The following is a 6000-nucleotide window of genomic DNA, read 5'->3' on the forward strand; positions in this document are numbered from 1 at the left end:
GACTCTAGTAACACTATACGAATTTAATTGTGAGACAGTGTTAGAAATTATCCGTTGCAAGTTGAAAAACGCGACTGTAATTTTTGGTTTGCTGCTACAGTTGTGTAACTATATCACCTTGCCATTTTTAGCCACTTCGCGATACTGATCGGGGCCTTCGAGATACTTATACTTATGTACGGGCCTCACACTAGCTTTCGTGACGTCACAGGATCAGTCAAGTATAGTCCATTTACAACATTTAACAAAGTGCATTGTAAGAGTATAATATTTAGTTTTCTGAGTGAATAGTAATTTTGTAAAAGTTTACGTACAGATGGTTGAGGAAAGAGCTTGTAAGATCAGAATTTCGTATTTAATAAGCTTTCCAATTCTCGAAACTCAATTCCAGTGTCTAATTTGATAAATGTTTAATTTTCTATACATCTGGTAAATATTTGGATGCACAAGTTCCCGTGGTTTGGTTCTAGGTTACATTTTTTTAGAAATAATTTTTCGCATCAAAATCTTAACATGCAAGCAAAGAGAGAAATTGTACAAATGGTAATGCAACAAACGTCTAGCCTAACCTATTCGCAATACCTAAATGTTAGGAATACCAATCTTAAATAACCTAACAGTAATTCAAGCCTATGAAAAGGGATTTTCGATCACACGGAAAATGAAACTCGTTGAGAATATTAATGCAACATGCAAGCAACTTACTTTAATTAAGAAGCCCAAAGCAAAAAGCAAGAGAATACAATAAACCTCATGCTCTATCAGGAGATTATTTTTAAAAGAATATCGTATTCTCAAGTCCTTACAATTATATTCCTTTTTGGTAAGCATGCTAGATAATGGTAAAAACCAAGAGACAAGTTAGCCAAGTTATTTTTCAGGATAAGGCGTAAGTTTTTACATATATCAGCGTGTTTCATTCATCCCTAATAACGACATTTACTTCTAACTGTACCTGGACATGTACTGAAATCGTGTCATTCGCTGACATATAAGTTGATAATTATATTTTCTCCTTGTGCTTGTGATATTTAGAACAGGTTGAGAGGTTGATAACATAATTTTTGTAAACTGGAACATAGCATGAAGAAGTAAGTGAATATCCTTTACTGTGACTGGAAAGAAAATGTGTTAAAGACGTGACTCTTGCACTTTAAACTGCACAATTTCAGACAACGTATGAGCAATAAAACGGAAATATAAATAACAATCAACATTTTTTCGTGTTAAATAAATTAATATAATAGTTACAAAGTCGGCATCCATGTAATTAATATTACCATTCAGCTATGTTCACAAATTCCTAAATGTCGTACACATCGCACTGATTCAGACCTTTTACTGGTAAGGATGTCGAATCGACCCTTCTTAATAGAAATATGTTCGATACATCCTTGGAAAGGGTATGAATCAAGGATTCCAGAAATAAAATTTAAGGTGAGGAAACAATTGGAAGTGGAAAAAAGTAGTATTAATTGCCCCCCCCCCCGATTCCGGGCTCCGCCCCTGGGATAATTGACCTACCGCCCCCTACCGCTACCGCGGCCCCGCCTTTTTTCTATAGAGTCCCTTTGAATGAAAACATGATTTTAAAAAAGTGAATCATAGTGGAAATTCACATATCCGTTGAAAACCAAAGTTCGACCTGGAAATACTGTGTGTTTACAACATGGATTAGGTTCAAGGAAACCAGCTATGGTAAGTAATGTAATAGTATTTTTTTTATTATTTGATAGAAATGTAACCTCAAATTGAGAAATGCACAGTGGCAATTCGAAGTGTTAAATACGTACTATTAGCGCACAATATTTTTTTTTTACTTTCAAACGGTAAAACACAAGGGTCGATTGTGCAGTCTAGCCACTATGTTTAATTTTCGATAACAATTGTTGTTCTTACTCTGAAATGAATATATTTACAGGAACTCTTTATCGTACAAATCTCTCATTCAAATAGATGTATTTCGCCAAAACACACGACTAATCTTTTGACGTCATCAGGTTGCGGCCCGTATAAGGAGTTTTTATATTTATTTATTTGCCATCTACAGAGAAAGGATATCTCCAATTACAGAGGCGTTAATAAAATTATAAATAAAGTAAATATGAATATAAGTGAGATTAAATAGCATATATATACGAAGTATACGCATCTCGGAGGCCCCGTACTGATCCCCATAAACGAGATAAAAGGAATTTGCTTTGTATCCTAATTGCTTTTGATACATGAGTAAGGACTATTCTGAACCATATTAATGCAAGAACAGACTATTTCATATATCGGACAAGGGTACATTTCTTTGGCCTATTAATTTTATACTTTGTTAGCTTTATCCAGTGGCGTGCCCAAGGAGGAATGTTGGTTCAACATTTCTAAGAGAGATAATTTCAAACGCTGAAGAATATGGCAAAGTATAGAGCTGTCTACTGAAAAATAATACATAACCACCCCCTTACGAAAATCCTGGGCCCGCCACTGGTTAAATCATAACTATGAGTGTACCTGGACCACGCCATGCAATCGTGAAGATATTTTCCGTTGTCTGCTTCAAACGAATTGAAATGGTGCAGTGCCCTGCGTCAAAACACGCGGAAGCTGTGTCGAATTTCCTTCCTTCCTCAAGCAACAGCCCCTTTACTCTAAACGAAACAATTCACCTTGCATACGAGTACAACAGACCGACGCGACACGATGCATGGTACTGAGAAAACAACAGTCCAGTCCAGTCCAGTCCAGTACAAGCTACACATGCATTTTCTCGTGGTGAATTGGTTCGAAAGGAAGCTTTCAGACTGCAGCGATACGTCTCTCTTGGAAACCAACATTCAAAAATAAACACCACCTTCCGAATTAAAGCGACACGACAAATTGCAGGTGTCGCTTGTCGCTCGGACTGGGCCGTTTTATCAATACAGTGCATTGTGTTGCCCCAGCCTGTTATTTGCGCAAGCGTGACTGGTGAATGGTTTGCTTTAGATCCAATGCTTCCGTGCGAAATCCCTTGTTGTTTGAAGTAAATTCGTGCAAGTGAAAGTGGCATGCCATATCGTAGGTTTTCCCTAAATCCCTCAGGCGGAAAGGCGACGTTGAAAGCACATATATTTACTAGCATTATCTTTCCCTCGCTTTTCCATTTACAAAATAATTGAATATATCTAAACTTTCGTACGTTCTGAGTTCGTCGTGCGTGTACATAGGATACTTGTATCATAGAATAGTCTATGCTTGTATGTAGTATGCTATACGACTGGCGGTCACAAAGACACGTCATATTTTAATAATCTGGTCTGCAGTTGATCATCCGACGGATTCTACACGTACACCCCTTCGTAGTAGAACTTTAACAAATACCTTTCTTGACTATCTTCGCACAATTGATGAAAACAAGCGCTCATTTCTTACTTCGTATGCCGGTGAATCTGCACTGGCAACAACGGGGACTGGCCTAAACCGGAAGTTCCGGGGGGATCGGGCAAGACCTCACCAATGTTTATGTTTACATTTTTAACACTGTCCATTCCTTTTTTATATATATAAAAAAAGTCGTTAGGACGTCTGACTAGAAGGCGAGAAACCTGAGTTCGATCCCCGGCGGGGGAGAACCAGGATTTTTCCACCTGTTCCATCCAGCATCGTATAAAGTGGGCACCTGGAGGAAACTCTGGGGGATAAAGGCGGCCAGAGGCGTGGTGCTGATCACATCACCACCACCTTCGGCAGTGATCAAGAAGTGTGGGTAGCCCAAACTCCACACTAGGGTGTATCGAAAAAAAGTTTTTTTCGAAATGTTAAGGTGGATAGTGCGGAAAAGTGGCCATTTGTGACCAAAAACACGTCTGATTTTTTTCAGATTTTTTGGAGGTCGTTTAGGTGGCGTGCATCGACCTTGAAGTTTTGATAGTTATTTGGTTATGCAACACGCACAACAATTTCACAAAAATGTCATTATTTGGCTGTTTCATGTATTTTTTTTCTGCATTATGGTCGTTTATTGTTTTGTTTATGGCAAATATGTTACATTCGTGCCTTAGGGGTGGTTTCCTATGCTGTTTACGTATGCTTTTGGTCAAAAATTGTCAATTTGAGGCTAAAAACTCCATATTTTTCTATTGATGGTTTCCAATTGGTTTCGACTGTGTGTTATTCGAAGGTTTTCCGATATAAAAGACTAAATAAAATATTTTGGCTTTCTAATTGCTATCAGTTTCTCAATTACTGTCCAGCGCTTCGCTTATTTTCATAGCTTATTATGCTTTGAAAATAACCCAGAGCTCACCACGAGGAGGTGGCTGGACTGCGAGCTCCACCCACCCAAATGATGTTGGCAAACATAATTTTACTAAGGGGCAGGCCAAGATTTTCTTCTAGTTTTCTCCTTGAACTTTATAGTCACTTTTTGTTCGAAATGTCGGCAAATTTCAGAGGTGTCGGGCTCCGTCAGTTATCGATGGTTCCTTCTTGATCCCAAACCACATCGGTGCGTACACCTTCATTATGTAGTATGTGGAATTTGATCTACTTGTCCCGATTTCTCCCACACCACTTGAGAGATCTGATTAATAGGGTCATTCAACAAAACGCATTCTTGGCCCATCCTGAAAATCTCCTGCTGGCTTTAATAACCGACCAAAACCCAGAAATAAGAAGTTTTGGTTGGCAAAGAATTAAGAAAGCAAGAGGATTGAAAAAAGGCAAAAGAATTCGCACTTTTGTTTTACCAACCATCAATTTTAATGCAGACCAATACTGTGACATGGTTGATTGGGCTTCATGCTCCCTCCACGAGCCTACGTTGGCCAATAATATTACAAATGAAGAAGTAGATGACTACATTAAAAACAAAAATCTAGCGGAAATTCAAGACTTCCCCTGCCACACACAAGGAGTGGAGCGACTTGTGAAAATTATCACAGAGGCTGCCTCTTCCGTGTTCGGCGCCAGCGCACGTGATGGCTACATCAAAGCGAAATTGGAATCTAGAGAACATATGCCGACATTTCGAACAAAAAGTGACTATAAAGTTCAAGGAGAAAACTAGAAGAAAATCTTGGCCTGCCCCTTAGTAAAATTATGTTTGCCAACATCATTTGGGTGGGTGGAGCTCGCAGTCCAGCCACCTCCTCGTGGTGAGCTCTGGGTTATTTTCAAAGCATAATAAGCTATGAAAATAAGCGAAGCGCTGGACAGTAATTGAGAAACTGATAGCAATTAGAAAGCCAAAATATTTTATTTAGTCTTTTATATCGGAAAACTTTCGAATAAAACACAGTCGAAACCAATTGGAAACCATCAATAGAAAAATATGGAGTTTTTAGCCTCAAATTGACAATTTTTGACCAAAAGCATACGTAAACAGCATAGGAAACCACCCCTAAGGCACGAATGTAACATATTTGCCATAAACAAAACAATAAACGACCATAATGCAGAAAAAAATACATGAAACAGCCAAATAATGACATTTTTGTGAAATTGTTGTGCGTGTTGCATAACCAAATAACTATCAAAACTTCAAGGTCGATGCACGCCACCTAAACGACCTCCAAAAAATCTGAAAAAAATCAGACGTGTTTTTGGTCACAAATGGCCACTTTTCCGCACTAGCCACCTTAACATTTCGAAAAAAAGTTTTTTTCGATACACCCTACTCCACACCCACTATAAGCCATCATGGTGTCGTGCAAAGAACAGGGGAGCAACTTTAGTTTTTAATAGCGCCACAAAAGCTCGCCAGACTTGGTTCAAATCCTGGTTACTTGCTTCATTGGATTCGCAGTCTCTCATTACGTGATTGACCTTTTTCTTGGTTTCGCACCTTAACAATTACACGGCTAACATGTTCATTTGAACTCCGAAATGATCGCGAATCGCGCACAAGGCCTTGAAGCAGTAACGCGAGCATCAAGTAGTTCCGACATTTTCCGCACAGCGGCGCTGCTGTCGTTCGTACACATCAGCTGATATCGTCGAAGCAGACGAAACGCACCGAGTGGTATTCAA

This window comes from Lepisma saccharinum, chromosome 30 (assembly GCF_977018435.1).
Source record: "Lepisma saccharinum chromosome 30, izLepSacc3.1, whole genome shotgun sequence".
Taxonomy (NCBI): domain Eukaryota; kingdom Metazoa; phylum Arthropoda; class Insecta; order Zygentoma; family Lepismatidae; genus Lepisma; species Lepisma saccharinum.